The 20,073-nt window shown below is 52.8% G+C and overlaps 1 protein-coding gene across 4 annotated transcripts in view; it reads left to right on the top strand.

The window, feature by feature from the left end:
• NFIC (nuclear factor I C) overlaps positions 1-20,073 on the top strand; it is a 73,181-nt gene that overhangs the window by 24,784 nt on the left and 28,324 nt on the right. The window lies entirely within an intron of this gene.

Raw genomic sequence — 20,073 nt, 5'->3', positions numbered from 1 at the left:
TAATACATCCTCTATTATAATGCAATGATAAGCAATAAAAACAAAACCAGTGATGGTAATATAATCATAGTTACTATAAGGGCTTCCCTCCTGGCTCAGTTGGTAAAAAATATGCCTGCAATGCAAGAGACCCAGGTTCAATCCCTGGGTGGGGAAAATAACCTGGAGAAGGAAATGGCAACCCACTCCTGAATTCTTGCCTGAAAAATCTCACAGACAGAGGAGCCTGGCAGGCTACAGTCCATGGGGTCGCAAAAGTGTCAGACATGACTGAGCATCACGCCTTTATCATCATCATCACCATTACTGTGTTTCCAGCTCCAGTTCTGCCCTCTGGCCAGTTGGGCAACCTTGGGCAAGTTAATGCCCATCTCTGGGCTTCTGCTTTCTTCATCTCCAGGCTGAGTGGAGGCAGTGTTCAGTGACTGAAGTTAAGATAGGATCTCTGAGAAAGGAACCTCTCAGCATGACAAGTGCTGAGAAATTTTAAGTTCTTTCCTGGAGAAGGGAATGGCTACCCACTCCAGGGTTCTTGCCTGGAGAAACCCATGGACAAAGGAGCCTGGCAGGCAGCAGTCCGTGGGGTTGCAAAAAGTCGGACAGGACTGAGCGACTAACACTTTCCTGAGTCGATCGCCCCTCCCCCACGGACACCCCTGCTCGGGTGCCCAGCTTGTGCGCCCAGCTTGCGTGTCCACACCTGCTGAGGCTCCCGAGGACCCGAGAGGTGTGGAGCCCACAGAAAGCGGGAGGCATCTCCATGCACCTGTGGCAGCCACCCCAGTGTGGCGAGGCTGCAGTTGCCACTCTGGCCCTGCGCCCGGCCAGCCAGGGGGGGCTGAGGGCAGCTAGGGACATCTCCGGGCACCCCCCACCTCCGCAGACAGCTGCCAGTCCAGCCCCTCTCCCTCCAGCTGGGTGTGGGCAGGAAGTCACAGATGGTCAGAGTCAGTGAGGGACAAGGGAGGGGACGCGTGGGAACACTGGGTTTCTTGTCCATATCAGGAAACTGAGGCCCAGAGAGGGTCCTTCCTCGCTCGGGTCTATTCTATCCCGCCTTCTGTTCCAGGTTGTCTTGTGTGCGCGTCAGGATGAGAGGAAAAGGGGGGCTCTGCAGGAGATCTGTGTTCGATCCCTGGGTCAGGAAGATTCCCTGGAGAAGGGAATGGCTACCCACTCCAATATTCTTGCCTGGAGAACCCCCATGGACAGAGGAGCCTGGCGGGCTAGAGTCCTTGGGATTGCAAAGAGTTGGTCATGACTGAGCAAATACCACTGGTACCTCAGGGTAAATGGCTTGCAAGTGGGAAAGAGGTTTCAAGAGAGGCAGGGGGGCTGTTCTAGATCCTCCACGGGACAAGTTTTGGAGTTCCCACGGCCTGTTTTAGACCCTTCACAGCTAGGATCTTAGGACTTCCCTGGTGGCCCAGTGGCTAAGACGCCATGCTCCCAATGTAGGGGACTCAGGTTTGATCCCTGGTCAGGGAACTAGATCCCACATGCTGCAAACTAAGACTTGGTGCAGCCAAATAAATATTAAAAAAAACAACAACAACAACAACCATGCTGGGATCTTCACCATTTGACAGTTCTAGAATTCTCCCAGGGAGGTTCAGAGCCACATGGTCAGAATTCCAGAATTTCCGGAATTCCACATGTGGGATTTTCTCATGTCCAAGGACAGGCTCTGAAATGTTCTCAACTTGGGTTCTAGAACATCCAGGGCAAGTTCTAGAATTCTCTTTCTGGCAGGGATCCAGAACGTTCAGGTCAGAGTTGAGTAAGCCTGTCCTCAGACGTCTAGTGACTGAGCAGAGCATTCTAGAAAAGACCCTTACAGAGGGAGACAGAGGTAGATTTGGGGGATTTTTTTTAGGCTTTTTCCAGACTTGCTGAGGCAGGGGCTGCCTGCTTGAATGGGGGCCCCGTGGTGGGGAAATGTTTGGGAGCAGGACTGTGAGAAGCTGGGACTAGGGGGCCCAGGAATCAGTCAGGATTTTGTTTAATCTGCAATAAAAGTCTGTTGTTTATCACATGTGGGGACACGGAACCCGGGGTGTTTCCAGAGGCTGTGGGGAAACAGAGCATGTAGTAGGTCCTCGCTGGAAGGCAGCAGCTGTAATTGACCCTGGTGACCTGTGGCAGGAGGCAGGGGTTGTCTGTATGTGTCTGGGATGTCAGGGTGCATTTTGGGGGGGAACTGCAGGCATACTGAGGGCTTACTAAGAAGTAAATCTTCAGTACACGTCAGGGATTATTCACACCATTTTGTTTCACTTTAATCCCACAAAGGTAGGGATTATCATAAACCACATTTCACACATGGGAAAACTGAGGCCCGGAGAGGTTAAGACAACAACCTGAGGCCACACAACTAAATGATAGAGTCACGATTTGAACCCAGGTGGTAAAGAATCTGCCTGCAATGCAGGAGACCTGGGTTCGATCTCTGGATCAGGAAGATCCCCTGGAGAAGAGCATGGCAACCCACTCCAGTATTGTTGCCTGGAGAATCCCATGGACAGAGGAGCCTGGCGGGCTACAGTCCACGGGTGGTTGCAAAGAGTGGGTCATGACTGAGCGACTAACGCTTTCACTTTTCACTTTCACTGGCAGATCTGAGGGAATGCAGAAGTCCCCTAGGAAGGGGCTGTTGGGGTGTGTTAGGGACCTCCCTTAGAATGCCCTAGTATCCCTCCTTGGGTCTGGAGAGTTTGGGTGCTGGTGAGCAGGTGCCAGGCTCAGCTGGATCAAGTCGGGGCTGCAGCCTGGCTGGGAGTAGGCCGGCCTCAAACCCTTGATGTAGTGGAACCAGGGTGGCAAGAGATGCAGCCCAGGCCATGAGTCTCCCCATCTGGGTCTCTGTCTCTGTCTGTCTCAGCCCCCGATCTCTCTCCCCCGGTCCTCGCCAGTCTCCTCCCCTCACCACCCCAGGCCAGCCCGTGGGCTGCCCGGAGGCGGCAACAGCAATTGAATGGGCCCCTTGTTCCTGACCACACCCGCCCCTTGGGGTCACTCCAGGACAAGCCCTGGCAGCCTGCTGGCTTAAAGGGCCAGTGCCCAAGAAATGGGAAAGGAGGGGGCGACTGCTTTGCTCCCAAGCCCCACCCCCCAACCTCCCAAAGATGGAAGAACTGAAGTGCATGCGTGGGGGTGGGGGCGGGCAGCATCGTATCCAGACATCCCAGCCCCCCATGGTCAGATGGTGGCTGCATGTGCCTGGTGGCGTGTGGGTTTCATCTGGGAAAAATTCCTTCTCTTCTCTCGACCGCTGGGCAGATGGAATGGTATCTGGGTCAGGGTTTGGTACACAGTCGGTGCTCCTCTGTGCTCATGGTTGCTTGAGCCTTGTGGTGTTCCCCCACCCTTGGGATTGGGCAGTTACCTCTTCACCTTCCTCCATTACCTCTGCTTCTCAAATGTCAAATGAGGCAAGGGTTAGGCTGGTTAACAGAATTAAAAGGGTTTTCATTGCAGCTGAGTTTCAGGCTGCATCTATTGAGTGCCAGCTGCACACCAGGCCCTGTTGAGAAAGGTCCTGTCTGCAGCCCCATTTTCCAGAGGTGCTGAGAGGTGATGCGGCCCAGGTGTCAGTCAGCCCTGCCACCTCCACACTCCACTCAGGGCTGTGAAGCTGCAGGCTGCTCGCTTGCCTTCTCTGGGCCTCCGTTCCCCTTCAGAGCAACGGGAATAGCTCCTGTCCACTTTCAGTCTAGAAACCACTCACTTCTCCTGCCCGGGGATGCTGTGACTGGGGGAGTCTGGGACATCCTCCACACGGGGGCCGACCTAGAAGGCCTTGAATTGGGCTGCACCCACTGGCCGCTCTGGGCGGCCTTGGCGCTCCTATGCCCCAGGCCGGCCCCTCAGACAGCCCGGGACAGGTTGCTGCCGGATGGACAAGCCTGTTCCCTGCTTCCTTATGTAACCGGGTTATGCAAGGGCAGCTGGCCTGCTTACATAAGGGGAGGCCGGGCCAGCCCCATCTGGGGAGGGGGAGGCTCTTAAAGGGGCTGGCGTCCCCCAAGTCTGTCCTCCAGGACCCTGCTCCAACCCATGGAGGGGAGCCTTTATCAACTCTCATCGATTCCATGCTCATCAGCACCGTCATTATTATTATTGTTGTTGATGTTCATCATTGCTCTGTTCTTTCCCGGGAGGTACAAAGCCCACTCTGCTTCTGACCCTCAGCTAGTCCCTTCTGTCCCTGAGCCTCAGTTTCCCCATCTGGGCAAGGGGGTGTCAGCAAAGTAAGGCAGTGGGTCTTAACAGGGGTGCTGGCCCTGCCACCTGCTTGCCGTATGACCTCAGGAAAATGGCGACCCTCTCTGGGCCTCCATATCACCATCTGTAAAACACACTGCCTTTCAGGGTTGCCGAGGGGAAATGAGTTCAGACATGTGAAGGGTTAAGATAGCATGGGGCATGCATGCACTCAGTCAGTACAACTTCTTGGTAGTTGATAAATATTTATTAAGTGCTTACTGTATGCCAAACCCTTTTCCAGGTCCTGGGGACACCACCATGAACAAGACAGACAGAAATCCAGCCCTGGTGGGGTTCCCAGTTGGGTGGGGGAGACGGACAAAGAACAAGTTCATGATGAGGGCTGTCGAGAAAAATAAAGTTAAGGAATACAGAGTGATGGACTATTTCCGGAGGGACTGTCTGAGGACCTGACACTTGAGCTGAGACCTGAGGGGTGAAGAGGAACCAGTTGTGCAAAGAACTGGGGTAAGGGCACCCTAATCAGAGGGCACAGCCAGTGCAAAGGCCCTGGGGCAGGACTGGACCTGGCAAGTTGGAGGAACAGCCAGGAGGCCCGTGTGGACAGAGCAGACTGAGCAAGGGGGAGACACGGAGGCGGGGAGGGCAGGAAGGGGACCTGGTCTTTTACCACCAGGGAGGTGGAAGCCCTGGAGGGCTGTGGGCAGAGGAGGGACAGGGCCTGACTCAGTGCTCACCGGTGCCCTCTGGCCACTGTGGGGAGAACAGGCTTTGGGGCGCAAGGGTGGGAGTTGAGAAGACAGGGCTGGTTCCGGCTCAGGCCAGAGACGGCCAGGGGCCAGCCAGGCAGAGGCGGACTCCAGAAACATGAGAATTCAGTGGCATTGGTCAGTCTGGGCAGAGCAAGACCATGCACTTCACTTGGACAGTCACTTGGATCATGAGGCCCCTTCCAAGGGGGTGCTGGCCCTCCTGTCCCCTTGCCTCCTGTGGGGACCCAGGCAGGGAAAAGGGGGGCAGGTGAGGTTGGCCCCTAGATATACCCAGGGCCCTCTCCTGGACTCCGGATATTGTTTGTGGGCAAGCTGGGGTAGGGCAGTGGCTCCCCAGGTGGCCCACCGGGCTCTGGGTGGGTTGGGCAGGCAACTGTGGGGCCCCCAGCCTCAAGCTGGGTGTTCTGTTTGCATGGCTGCATTGTTCCTGCTTTTTTATTCCTGATCTCAACTGGTAGGCTTGGGCTGGCACCTCAGTTTCCTTGGCTGTGAAATGGGAACGATCGTCTGTAACTGCTCTGTGGGTTCCAGGAGCACTGGAACACTGCAGGCACCAATTCAGGGATCAGTGGCAATAATGTAGGAGGCTTGGGAGGCAGAAAGTGCCACTCCCCCATGCCTGACATGGGAGACAGGTGTGAGGAAACCCATGATACTCATTGAGATGGGCCACTGGGCAACTAAATGACTCCCCTATCTGAGCCCATTTTGTCCCTGTAAAATGAGACCACAGCTATGGAACCCCTGTGGCATGTTGCGTGTTTAGTCGCTCAGTCATATTCAACTCTGTGACCCCACAGACTGTAGCCCGCCAGGCTCCTCTGTCCATGGGATTTCCCAGGCAAGAATACTGGAGTGGGTTGCCATTTCCTTCTCCAGGGGATCTGCCAGATCCAGGAATTGAACTTGCATCTCCTGCATTGGCAGGTGGATTCTCTACCTCTACACCACCTGGGAAGTACAGAACCCCTGTGACACCTGGTCAAAGGCCAGCACAGAAAGCTATCCCAGCCCCATGTGCCATGTGGGGAAACAGACCCAAAGAGAACCAGTGGCTTAACCTGGAGTCACAGTCAGTTGGGCAAGCAGTTGCCCCTGAAACAGACAGCCTGGCTCCAAGCCACTCCAGTGCCTCACATTTCTGGATCCATGAAATGGGTACACTGCGGGGGTCAGTGGGAATAACTAAACACCCAAGTAGAGGCTGCAGGGTTTATGTGGCCAGCCTGAGATTCTGCCTGGACACCTTCCTCCTGGGGTGCTGAGGTGACATATGGAGGGTCTTTGGCCTCCACACCCCTAGTTTCCCTTAGATGCTGGCTGAGGAGATTCCTGGAGGCTCCTGGGTTCGCTGGGGCCATTCTGGCCAAGGAGGGGCAGTAGGAGCCATGCCCCTCTTCCCAGAAACTGCAGCCCTCTCTCTCTGTAGAAAGCAGGCTTATAGGGTCCTCCTCTGAGCTGTAGAATGTCTAGTGCTGGACAGTCTGGCCCACCCGATACAGACAGGGCTGTCTGTCTGTCTGTGCTACACACCCACCATGTGCTGCCTGCCCAGTCTCTGCCAGACCCAGACACATTTGGAGGGGCAGCAGGTGGTGAGGTCAGATCTCTGCGTGGGTTCAGGTCCTGGCTGCATGCTCTCTACCCAATGGCTTGACCCCCCTGAGACCTCTTCTGCCCCTCTGTAAATCTGTGCACATCTCTTGTGATTGTATGCAGCTCCTGGCAATAAGGACTCAATAAATGGCAGTTATGATTATCATTATTTTCATACACTGCCTCTACAATGTATGACAATGTAGTTCATACTCCGTCATTACAAGCCCCTTCTGTACCTGGCAAACTCCTACTCAGACATCAAGGCCCCAGCTCCAATGTCCCCTCCAACAGAAAGCCTTCCTGGGTCCCCAAGCCAAGTTTCTGTTATTTTGGGGGGTTCCTCCTGCCCTGAGGTCCTGCCTTTGATACCTAGGCCTGGAGCAGTAGGGTGGGGTTTGCAAAAGAGGATTTCTGCTGACCCTCAAAAGACCAGGCGGGCCTGAGATGGGCAATGCTTGGATGACATTTCGTACCCTGCCCTGGCCTGTTGTAGAAATCCATTGTATCACCACTGGTTGGAGTCTACACTCCTAAACCTGGTCTTTCCCTCTGAATATCCCCGTTTTCCTAACAGGGGACTCCCGTGTCCGACAAGCATTTATTTTGTACCTGTTGTATACCACGCCCTAGCAGGATCATCCCAATTATTCATGCTATAGGCACGTATTGAGCACCTATCATGTGCCAGGTTCTGCAGGAATAATCACACTCACTTGTCTACAAACATCTATTGACTGCCAGCTATGTGTAAGCACTGTTTGAGCACCAACTGCATGCCAGATTCCATGAAGGGAGGCCACAGGAAGATCAGGGGAGAAGAAAAGTCTCCCCAGTAACTATGACTCCAGGCTTGGCCCTTGAGTTTCCCACCTCCTCCTGCGTTTCAGGCAGCAGGTTACAAATGTGGGCACCAGAACCAGTGACTGAGTCCCCATCCTATTGTCCACTTACCGACATGAGACCTGGGACAAGCCCCTTCCCGTCTCTGACCCCTCTGGAAAATGGGGCTCCCAGCAGGCGGAAAGGTTTGTGTCTCAAAATCTACTTTCTGCACAGAAGGAAACTGAGGTAGTCAGCAAGCTTCCCTTTCGCTGCGGGTGCTATTCCCCCCAGGCAACACTGGGGAGAGCACCCAGTCTTAGTTCAGAGAGGGCCAGTGCTGGGCCAGCACAAGGGCACACAGCTCAGGGCGGGCCCCTGCCCTGTTCTGGAGGCCTCCCCTTGGTGCCTGCCTCCCTGGCCCAGGCTGCCAGCCTCCGGCCTCCCCTGAACACCTCCCCCACCCCTCCCTGGGGCTGCTGAGTTGGTGACGAAGCCCGAGAAACTTCAGAAAGAAGGGAAACTGGGAGGGGCCCGGCGCCCCGACCCCGTCCTTGGCAAGGGGGGATGCTCTGGGCTTCCGCTGCCTCCATCCACCGCGTGGCCTCAGACGGCTTCCGGGGCCGCGTCCCCTCCCGCGGCCACACGTGCGGGCTCAGCCCTTGGGCACATGCGGCTCTACAGCTCCCAATCCCTGGCGGGGCTGCCAGGGAGGCAGGCCGAGGCCTTGGCTTGGCTGCGGGCGAAGCCAAGAATTCGCTCCAAATGTAAACAGCGAGTTATTTTAAGTCTGCCCCCCTCCCCGGGTGGCGCTGACACATTTGACATTGGAGGGGACCGGGGAGGGAGGGGGGGCGAGGCTGCGCGTGTGGTATTTTTAACCTTGTTTTTCACATCCTTGGTGCCACCCGGAGTCTGGTTTGTGCCGAGCGAGTGGCGGGGGGCACCGGGCCCCGGGTGGCAGCAGGCGGGTTCCTACCCCTGCCTGGCACGGCCACCGCCCTCCTGGCACAAGCGCCTTTAACCCCGCGGAGGCCGCAGAGGAGGCCCAGCAACCCCCACCAAGACCGCCCCCCACCCCCACCCCAGGGGATCCCGGACTCCAGGCCCAGCCAGCCCGCTCCTCCCGCGCCCACAAAATGGCCGCCTAGGTCGGAGAAGCATCTGGAAGCCGGGAGGAAGCGTTGACAAAATGGCCGCCAGAGCGCTGATGTCATAGGTGGCGTGGCCGCCAAGAGCGGCCGGGGTGGGACGAGCCCTGGCCTGCAGGCCTCAGAGTGGGCCCTGCGGCCTACGGGGGCATCCCTGCCAGCTTCTCGGGCCAGACACCCCCAAACCGCCTGTGCCAAAGCTCCCCAGAGCCCACCGGACGCCCCAGGTTCAGCCCAAGGCCACGCGTTAGCACCTCCCAGGCCTGGCGCTTTGGCCGGCCGGGGGGTGGCAGACGGCCGCTGTCCTGACCCGCTGGCGAGGTATCCACGAGTGCCCGGCGGGGCCCATAGCCAGGCCGCGGAGCAGGCGGGGGAGAGAGCCGGGCCGGGTGGGAAGAAAAAAGAAACTTTTCTTTGAAAGTGATTCCGAAGCAGGTTGGCTGGGGCCCAGGCGGCCGGCAGCAGGGCAGAGGGAGATGGAAAGTGTGGTCCAGACTCGAGGAACGTGGCGGGTCAGGAAGGACAAGGCGGGGGAGGCCTGGGGTGGGGGGTGGGGGGTGCAGCGCCCGGGAGGTCACCCCGGCCGTGGCCTTCTGCCTCTCCGCCCGGACGTCTTGTCCAGATTTCCCCCTGAGGGCCGAGGATGTCTAGCATCTTGCCTTTTTTCCATTTGATTTAATCCAAACATCCCTGGGAGGAGAGCCACCAGGGGGTGGTTTAGAGCCTCTGTATCAGGATGTGGAGGATCAGAGAGGGCAAGTACTTTTGCTGAGATCACACAGCATTGGTGAAACTGATATCCAGTTCTCCTGATTGTTGACCTTGGGGAGTCTGCAGTCCTGAGCCTGCAGGAGCAAGATGGGGTGTCCCCAGGGAGACTCAGGATTTGTACTGGAATTCCTTGAAGCCCAGAGTAATTTCGGTTCTGGGCCTTCCTCCTACTACTTTGCCAGGGAAGTCCAATTTCAGTCTGTTAGTCACTCAGTCTATCAAACTCTTTGCAACCCCATGGACTGTAGCCCACCAGTCTCCTCTATCCAGGGGATTTCCCGGACAAGGATACTGAAGTGGTTGCCATTTCCTTCTCTAGGGGATCTTCCCCACCCAGGGGTCAAACACAGGTCCCCTGCATTGCAGACGTATTCTTTACGGAGCCACCAGGGAAGTCCAGGTTCAGTTTAGCTTGAAGCCTTCTGCTGTAACTGACCTGGCCCTCTTCGAGATGACCCAGAGGAAACCTTGCCCTCAAACTTCATGGGGCAGAACTTTGTGTTTCTTCGGTACATTGCTGTGTCCCTGGACTCGAGGACAGAGCCTGGTGTGCTGTAGGTGCTCAATACATGAGTGAAAGAATCAACCTTTCCCCTTATGCTTGGGTTTGCACAGAGACTCATGTGGGAGGTGGGTGGAGGCTCGGGACACAAAGCAGGTTGTAAGATTATGGGACATACCTGGGAATCCACGTCATGTTTCTTAGGAGGGACATGAGGGTATGAACCCCCAAACTTCCAGAGCATCAAGGCCAGGTCCTGTGGACATGAAACCCCACTTGAACAGAAACCTGAATAAAGGTCTCTTGAGCATTTGCAAGAAAGGCATTCCAGGCAGTGCAAAGGCCCTGGGGCAGGACCATGCCTGGCATGTTGGAGAAATAGGAAGGACCCCATTTGGCTAGAGCAGAGTGAACAAGGAGGAGAGAGAGGAGAGGAGAGCAGGGAGGAGATGGGGCAGGTCATGAAGGACCTTGTGGGCCAGAAGAAGGACTTGGGACTTTCATACGTTTAAAGAGGAATTCCCTGGTGGTCCAGTGTCTAAGATGCCACACTCCCAACGCTAGGAGCCTGGGTTTAAGCCCTGCTCAGGGAACTAGGTCCTGCATGCTGCAACTAAGAGTTTGAATGCCACAGCTAAGACCCAATGCAGCCAAGTAAATATTTTTTTTAATTTTTAAATTAAAAAAAGACCCAGGCTCAGTCCAGTGTGATGAGAACTCCAACAAAAGTTGGACAAAGTACGAAAGGAGGGTGTTCCAAAAGAGATGTTAGATCCGGGCTTGGAGAGATGGTTGGAATTGGAATGAGAACAAGAGGGGCAGGGAAGTTTCCATGACAAGAACGAGGAGGATGAAGGCCAGGGTCGCCTGACTGGTGTGGCCTTCCAGGACAAAGTTGAACCTCGGCCGGAGATGTTTAAAAATGACCGGTGACACCCAGTAGCTGGGAATTCCAGGGCCTGGCTTTGGTTCTCTCTCTAGCTGGCCGGTGCTGGGAGGCGGACGTGGCAGCCCGGCAGAGCCAGCTCCATTTGGAAGCCTGCTGAGATTGGACGAGAAATCCCGCGGGCGAGCTCACCGTGGCAGCCGAGGCTAGCCCAGCGGATGCACCGTGGGTCCTGCACGGGAACCCTAGGCTCTTCCATATCCTGCCAGGTTTAAATGGGTGTAATCATAGTTTCAGCAAGTCCTGTCCTTTCTACCGCCAAAGATGAATTAAGTGTGACCCACCCTGTCCACCTCTGGCTGTCATCCTAGGCCAAGCTGTTATGCCCGCTGGGATCATTGTTCTCCCCTCCTCCCTGGACTTCCAGCCTCTGAGAGTGCAGAAATCACTCAGCAGCCAGATTTAATGTGTGTTTGCTTTATTATGGTAAAATATATATAATATAAAGTTCACTATCTTAACCATTTATGAGTGCGTAGCTCAGTGGCATTAATCACATTCACACTGTCCTGCAGCCATCCCCACCATCATCTCGAGAACTTTCTCATCTGAAACTGAAACTCTGTCCCCACTGAACATTCACTCCTTTCCCCTCCCCTGGTCCCACCATTTACTTCCTCTCTATGTGGCTCTGACTTCTCTAGGACCTCCTATGAGTGGAACCAGACAGTATTTGTCCTTCTGTGTCTGGCTTCTCTCACTAAGCATCACGTCATCAAGGTCCATCCACATTGTAGCAGGGGCCAGAACCTCCTTCCTTTTTAAGGCTGAGTAATATTCCACTGCATGGCTGGACCACAATTTGTTTATCCCTTGTGCTTTGATGGACTCTTGCTGTGTTTCTATCTTTTGACTTCTCTGAGTCTAGCTGCTGTGAACATGGGTGGGCAAGTATCTGCTTGAGCCCTGTTTTCAGTTCTTTGGGGTATAGACATAGGCATGGGTCACATGGTGATTCTATGTTTAGCTTTTGGAGGGACTTGTGCCAAGCTATTTACCACGGCTGCACCATCTTATGTTCCCATCAGCAATGCACAGGGGTTCCAATTTCTCCACATCCTCATAGCCAGAGACATTTTAAAATGTATCGTAGATCCAGTCATCACCCTTGCGACCAAAACCGAAGCATCCCACAAGACCCCGGATGGGGTGGGGGGCGGGGCCCTGAGTGGCCTGAGGTCCTCTGGCTTTGTGTACCGCGTTTGGGCCACATGCTGTGTTCCTCAAACATCCTATGTTTGTTCCTGCCCCAGGGCCTTTGCACTTGTGCCATCTGCCCTCAGCTCTCCACACAGCTGGCTCCTTCCCTTCCCTATGTGTTTATAGAGAGTTTTCACCTGACTCTTTGGTTAAAAGTCACCTCCGCCCGCACCAGCCATTCTCTGTCCCCTGACCCAGCTTTATTGCATCGGTGGAACTTAGAAGCAGTGAAATTATCTCGGTCTCCTTCTGTGGGCTTGCTTCCTGTCTGTCTTCCCTCCCTTGGCTCCTTGCCACTTCCCCAGTGCCCAGCAAGCATAGGTGGTCAGTAAACATCTGGGAGATGAATGCCGGGGCAGTGTCTGGATCTCCCAGTTAGGAACTGCTGGAGCCCCAGCCACCAGGACAGCGAGAGTTGTCTGGTGCAGGGGGGGTGGGTGCTCCAGGGCGGGAAGGGCTGCACCAGAGGCCATGGCGGCGCCTTTGTCACGGGCTGGGACAGACCAAATTTGGGCTCGTGGCCACGGACAGGAAAGAACAGTTTGTACACTCTGTCAATGGGATCCAGTTTACATTTCTGTTGCTGCTGTGATCATGTGTTTGTTTGAAGGAAAGGCCACGGGAGGTGATGACGTTCCGGCTGCCGACAAACACCCCGCGGACCTGGGAAGTTGAGAGAACTGGTGCCGGGCCAAGTCAGGGTGTCGCTTGAAACACATCCGCTGTCTGTCCAGGGCCAGTCTCGCTTATACTAGCATGAGCGTGGTTAGCTGCGCTTTGGGAATGGTGCTGGAGAGCTTTGAGTGTCTCTCAGAGAAGAAACCTTTCAGGAAGGTTCCAGAGACAGGAGAGAATGAGCCACGTAGATACAGAGGGAACAGTGTTCTAGGCAGTGAACACAGCTGGTGCAAAGGCCCTGGGGCAGGACGATGTTAGAGGAACAGCTAGGAGGCCTGTGTGGCTGGAACAGAGTGAGCGAGGGGGAGAAAAGGAGAAGGGGAGGAGAGAGAGGGGATGGGGCAGGTGTTGCAGGGCCTTATGAGCCACAAGGAGGACTCGGGCTTTTAACCCAAGGGAGGTGTTTGCCCTGGAGGGCTGTGGGCAGAGGAGGAACAAAGTTCATGTAACTTCTGAGCTTGGAAATATGCTGTCACACAAACAGTATTTATCGTTTAGACTGTGATGGACCCCTCCCCTCCTGAGGCTCCTCTGACTTCATCCTCACACCCATGTAAAGTAAGGCAGCAACAGTGAAAGCCCACTTTATAGATGGGGAAAACTGAGGCTCAGAGGGGGAAGAGGCCTGACTCATCCCAGGTCACAGGCCAACTTGTGTCAGGGCTGGTTCTCCAACACAGGAGGGCTCCAGGACTCCAGCTTCTAAAACATGCTCCAGAATCATACAAGTTTGGGACCCACAGCGTGTTCTTCATGAGGAGCTGAGGAGTCCCACAGCTGCCTGATTGGCCCACGGCAAGGCTCACGCTGTTTGACTGCAAAGCCCAGGGTCAGGTGGGGTGTGTGGACGCCCAAGGCACATCTGTAGGTGCCCTGCTCCCCGGGCCCCCTACTCAGTGGTCGAGAACGTGCATTTTGGTTCTGTGGTACTTTCCTGGAGTGTCCACATTTTTCTCACACAGTCAGGAATGTAATCTGAGCATCACCAAGTGCCAGATCGAATGCCTGATCTGAGTGGGGCTGCAGAAAATCACGTCTTCGGGGATGGGCAGTAGGGGACTCTGGGGATGGCAGCAGGTCAGGAGAAAGCTTGTCAACAGGCAAATGTCTTAAAGTCAGCAATTGGCATGATATAAAATTCAATGAGACATTCAAGGATGTTTCCCCTGGCCCCTCTTTCTAAAAATAAATTTTACTGGAGAATAGTTGACTTACAGTGTTGTATTAGTTTCAAAGGTACAGCAAAGCGATTCAGTTATACATTTACATGTATCTGTTATTCTCAGATTCGTTTCCTATATAGGTTATTACAGAATGCTGAGTCCAGTTTCCTGTGCTGTTCAGTAGGTCCTTGTTGTTTATCTGTTTGATATACAGTCGTGCATAAGTTAAGGCTTTTCAGGTGGTGCTAGTGGTAAAGAACCCACCTGCCAATTCAGGAGAACTAAGAGATGCTGGTTTGATCCCTGGGTCAGGAAGATCCCCTGGAGGAGGGCATGGCAACCCACTCCAGTTAACTTGCCTGGAGAATCACATAGACAGAGGAGCCTGGCAGGCTGCGGTCCACGGGATTGCGAAGAGTCAGACACGGCTGAGGTAACTTAGCACACATGCACTTACCTGTATGTTAATCCCAGGCTCCTAATTTATTCCTCCCCATCAGGTTTCTCCTTTGGTAACCATAATTTTATTTTTGAAATCTGTTTCTGTTTTGTAAATCAAGTTCATTTATGTCATCTTTTATATTAGATGCGGCATGTAAGTGACATCATTTGACATCTGTCTTTCTGTGTCTGACTTCACTTAGTATGATAATCTCTAGGTCCATGCATGTTGCTGCACATGGCATTTATTTCATTCTTTTTATGGCCAAATAGTATTGCATTGTGTATATACCCCACATTGTCTCTATCCACTCATCTGTCTATGGACACTTAGGTGGTCTCTGTGTCCTGGCTGCCGTAAATAGTGCTGCTGTGAACATTGAGGTGCATGTATCTTTTTAAATTAGGGTTTTCTACAGATAGATTCTTCAAGAGAGGAGCAGATAAATCCGGGTTGGCCCATCAGCTTTCCTTGCTGTGTGACCTTGGGTAACTTACTTACCCTCTCTGGGTAACATGTGGTTGTCAGCCTCAGTCAAGGATGGCTGCAGGGTGTTAGACAGGACTGTCAAATGCACAGCCTGACACCTGGCCTTTAGTAGGCTGTCTGTGCTTGGTCGTTGCCACTGTTTTATAATTATTATTTTTTAGCATCATCATCTCCTGTCTTCTCACTCTATACCTTAGCTCTCTGCTCAGTGAGGTGAGGGTGATCTGCAATTTCCTTGACCCATGCAGCAGGGTCTGGGGCATCTGCTCCCATGGACATTAGGGTCTGGGGGCTCTTCTCCCATGAGGGACTTGTTGGCATAAATGAAACGGCTGTTCCCCCCTGCCCCCAGCTGTCCCAACACCACAATTAGTAAGAGAAGGAACTTTGGCAAAAGCTGAGCATCAGGGGACCCCCAGCTAGGGGCTTTATCTGGTCAGACAACAGGGTTCAAACATGGGGGAATCACCCCAAACTACTGACAAAGAAGGGGTTCTGTCAGGGGGTACTGAGCCCCCTTCAAGGGCCCCCACTGGATCCTTCCTAGTCAAAAGCACCAGACCCAAACGTGAGGCCTCAGGGTGTCTGGGCGCTGATCCCGGGTCCCATTGCTGCCACCTGGTGTTGTGTGAGTTTGCATACGTAGCCACCTCACTTTGTGCCTCAGTTTCCCCATCTGGAAAATGGGGGTGATAACCACACATCCCTCCTGGGAGAGTTTCGAAGATTAGATGAGTCAGTGGCGGTGAAACATACATCCCAACATAGCCAAAGGGGTGACTCACTAAGTATTAATTACTGGAATGTACCGTTTCACACCATGTGGGCTGGATGACCCTCCCTGGAGCTCCAGTCACAGTCCTTCACCCACCAGGGGCTGCCACTCTCATCTCTGGGTTGAATGACCTCCCTTGCACCTCCCTTGCACCTGGGTTGAATGACCCAGCCTGAGATTACATACTCCTGGTTAACTTGCTTACTTGTTGATTGCCTGGCACGCAACCATTAGGACATCAGTACCATGAGGGCAGAGAATTCTGCTCATCTTGTTTGTTGCTGTATTCCCCCAGGCAGGTGGCACCCAGAGGTGCTTGGCAGTCAATTTGCTAAGTGCTCACAGGATAGAGGTAAACAGTAGGGCAGTTCAGGTGTGATTTGTGGATGAGGAGATGGAGGCTCAGAGATGTCGAGCACACACAGCAGAAGTTGGCAGACTTTGAATAAAGTAAATGCTTTAGACCTTGTAGGTCACTTCTGGTCTCTGTTGCATATTATTTCTCTTTTGACAACCCTTTAAAATTGTACAAGACACTTTTCTTTCATTATTACCTCCCCCTAAACAGTCTTTTTTGGCTTCCCAGGTGGCACTAGTGGTAAAGAACCTGTGGGTTTGATCCCTGGCTTGGGAAGATACCCTGGAGGAGGGCATGGCAACCCTCCTGGAGAATTCTTGCCTGGAGAATCCTGTGGACAGAGGAGCCTGGCGGGCACCAGTCCACGGGGTCGCAAAGAGTTGGACAAGATTGAAGCGACTTAGCACACACACAAAAAGCCTTTTTAGACAGATTTTTCCCTAATCAGTGAACCTCATGAGATTTTAATATTACAGGTATATTATATATCTATTTATATATTGTATCTATGTCTATATATCTGTTTTATTTAAAAAAAAAAAAAAAGATAGCCCAAGAGCCAGTTTTTGCTCCTACTGAGAGTGGCTGGATCTGGATTGGACTCCCTCCCCAGTCCAGACATGGGAGGCTGGGCAACTCTCAGTGGGATTCTCCCAGGCAAGCATCCCTGGCCCAACCCCTCAATGCCAGGAGCTCCTTCCCCAATCATGACAACCACAGATGTCCCTAGACACCATTTTGGGGAGCAGGAATGCCCCAGTCAAGTCCCTCTGTGCTAGGCAATTTCTTTGCATAGACATCAACTTTGAAATATAGACTCTCTGAGCTGGGCCTCAGTTTACAAACCTCATCAACTGGGTAGATTTAGTCAGATAGTGCCGTGAAGCTCATAACACAGTAAAAGCTCAACAAATGAAAGCTGCCCGCTTGGGGACTGGGATGTCGGACATTAGCCAGCCTTTAGGCGTTATCCACTCTGGGTCTCTAAGTAGAAAGGAGGTGGGAGAATCATCTGTGCTCTGTCTTCTTCGGATTTTTCATGGAAATATCCAGAGCAGCTCAGCCTGACAGAACTGTGATGATGGCGTGTTCAGTGCTGGCCAATTCAGTCACCACTGACCAAGTGTGTCTGTCCAGTATTGAAAGGTAACTGGCGCGACTGAAGTCCTGAAAATTGCATTTAATTTCAGTTTAGCCAATTTAAATTTCAAGTCACACGTCACTCGGGGCTCCCACACTGGACAGCTGCAGAAGATTGGGAGTTTCCAGAAACCAAATAACTGGCAAGTGGTCAGCAGGTGGATGAGAAATAGTTTGAGGTTTTTAGGGATGATTAAAAATAAGACGGCGTAATAGAAAGGAAGGAGGTTCTGACGCCTGCTACAATGTGGATGAACCTCAGAGGACGTGATGCTCAGTGAGAGAAGCCAGGCACAGAAGAAGTCAAATCTGTAGAGATAAGTAGATGGTGGGGGCAGGGGTTAGGGGAGGGGACAGAGAGTCAGTGTTTCATGGGAATGGAGTTTCAGTTTGAGAAGATAAGAAAGTTCTGGAGATAGATGGTGGAATGGTCACAAGACAGTCTGAACTGACTTAGTGCCACTAACCTGTACACTTAGAAACAGTTAAATGGTAGAGTATATGTAATGTATATTTCAAAACAATCTAAAAATCAAATTAAAAAAATTTTTAATAAGATGTCATACAAGTACAGCCTCATATCATTTAGAAACTATACTTAATTAAATTTAAAAAGAACTCCCCAGAGTATAGGAAACAGAGAGAAACAGGGTGGGGGGAGTGAGCTTCTTCAACCCAGTAAAGGAATTTGCAGAAACCCACAGCTAACATAGTTCTTAGTGGTGAGAGACTGAATGGGTTTCCTCTAAGATCAAAAGCAAGACGAGGACACCTGCCCCCACCACTTGTAGTCGACAGGGTTTTGGAAGGCCTAGCCGGTGCAATAAGGCAAGAAAAAAAATCAGAGGCATGCTGACTGGGAAGGAAGAAATAAAATTAGCTCTGCTTGCAAGTGATACAGTGTCTACATAGATAACCCCAAGCAAAAAGGGGTTAACCCATAAAGAAAAAGGTGGGGTGCAGCCTTAGAACTAACATGTGAGTTCAGCAAGGTTGCAGGATACAAAATTTTGTTGTTGTTGTTTAGTCACTAAGTCATGTTGGGCTCTTTTGCAACCCCGTGGACTATAGCCCGCCAGGCTCCTCTGTCCATGGGATTTCTCAGGCAAGAATACTAGAATGAATTATCATTTCCTTCTCCAACAAGCTTAAAACCCCCAAACCAATTCCATTTCTAAAATTTAGCAATGATCAATTAGAAACCTAAATTAAAAGGACTTCCCTGGTGGTCCAGTGGTTAAGACTCCATGCTTCCCCTACAGGAAGTGTGGGTTTGGTCCATGCTCAGGGAACTAAGACCCTGCATACTGTGCAGTCGAAAGAAAGAAAGGCCTTAACCAATTTTTTTTCCATAAGAAAAAACAGGGAAAGAAACTTAAAAACACTCTCATTTAGGTCCTCCAAACCTTCCATGTATTGAATGTCAGTTTGGCACCAACATTTTACAATTGTTATTAGCTGACATGGAGTCCTGACAAACCCTGGGAGGTGGGTTGTGTCATATCCTCATTTTACAGATGAGGAAGGTGAGGCTCAGACACATGATGTGGCCGGCCTGAGGTCAAGAGCAGACGGTAAGAGCGCCAGACTAGAGCCAGCCATAGCTAGCGCCATGGCTTTCAGTCCATAGGAAGTAAAGGCACCCAAGGCAGAAACAGCCAGACAGTAACAACAGCAATGAAACTCTACTCTGGTGGGCGACGTGCTTACAGCTCTGAGGGAGACGCTGTCACGGTGCCCGTTTCACAGGTGCGGGGAGTGAGGCACGGGGAGAGGCCCGCAGGCCCGGCTGCCTGGTTCCAAAGCAGGAACACACAGACAGTGCTTGAGAAATACCCCTACCTCCTCGGGTAGGCGCCTGAGTGCCAGTCGGGCACCGCTGCCTGCTGAGTCCGTATGGGCGCCGGTTCTGGAAGAGGGTCTGTGCCCGAGGCCTGGAGCCCAAAGGCTGGCTGCCCAGGCTGGGCCCTTCCCAACAGTGGCCACCCGTGCCCAGCCACGCGCCCATTCAAGCAGGAAGGCTGGCTCCAAGGGGCCGCTGGCTGCCCAGCCCGGGAGTTGCCACGGGGCGTGGGGCCCAGCCAGGCACAATCCCCTTGCTGCTGTCCAGCCTTGCCCAGCCCAGCTGGCCACACGGGGGGCTGCTCAGCCAAGCCAAGGAGGGCTGCCTGTATGCGCTTCTGTCAGGGATGGGAAGCTGAGGCGGGCTGGTGGTGGGGCACTCCTAGGCTTTTTACAGCATCCACGGTCTTGGCCACCAGCAGGTGCTCAGCGCACAGTGTGTACAAAGCTGCAGGTTCCATGCCAGGCAAATGGCGCGGGATCAGTGACTATTGTGAGCAGCGTCATCATTACTATTATCCTCAGCAACCCTGGGTGAATCAAGGCCCAGGAGGGGAAGTGACCTCTCCAGGACCACGTGGCCCCGGATGCTCCCAGAGCTGGGATGGGAACTCAGGCACCGAACGGCAGATGCCAAGCAGTTTACGTTGGCCGCGCTGCACGTCTGGATGCATGTGCAGAGTATGAATTAAATTAACAAGGGAGGCTTCCCCGGTGGGCCAGTGGTTAGGATTCTGCGCTTCCATTGCCAGGACCACGGGTTTGATCCCTGACCAGGTAACTAAGATCCCCACAAGTCGCTCACCTGGTTGGGGGGGGGGGATTAAAAAGTAAGTGAAATAAAATGATACACTACTATAAAAAAAATAACAACAAGGGGTGTAGTGTAGGCACTTTTTCATCATTCTAACCATCTATTTTCCTTGTCCAAAAAATGCGTACACTAAGAATGCCACATAAGTAGCTCTTAATGATTTAAGGGAAGGTATGAAATGATAACAACAAAGTGCCATATCTACAGTCATCTTAGGGACTTAAAAATAACAATAATAATAATAATGGGATAGATGTTACCATGTATATAGAACTCAATATGCCCTAAGTGCTTAATATATACTGTTAATATCCCCTTGCCACCTACTGGCAACCCAGTCGGGCCTGTGAAATGCTTTCACACATTTGAAAGAGGCTGAGGGCA

This window comes from Odocoileus virginianus, chromosome 3, assembly GCF_023699985.2.
Source record: "Odocoileus virginianus isolate 20LAN1187 ecotype Illinois chromosome 3, Ovbor_1.2, whole genome shotgun sequence".
NCBI classification, from domain to species: domain Eukaryota; kingdom Metazoa; phylum Chordata; class Mammalia; order Artiodactyla; family Cervidae; genus Odocoileus; species Odocoileus virginianus.
This window is presented reverse-complemented; position numbering and strand designations above follow the sequence as displayed.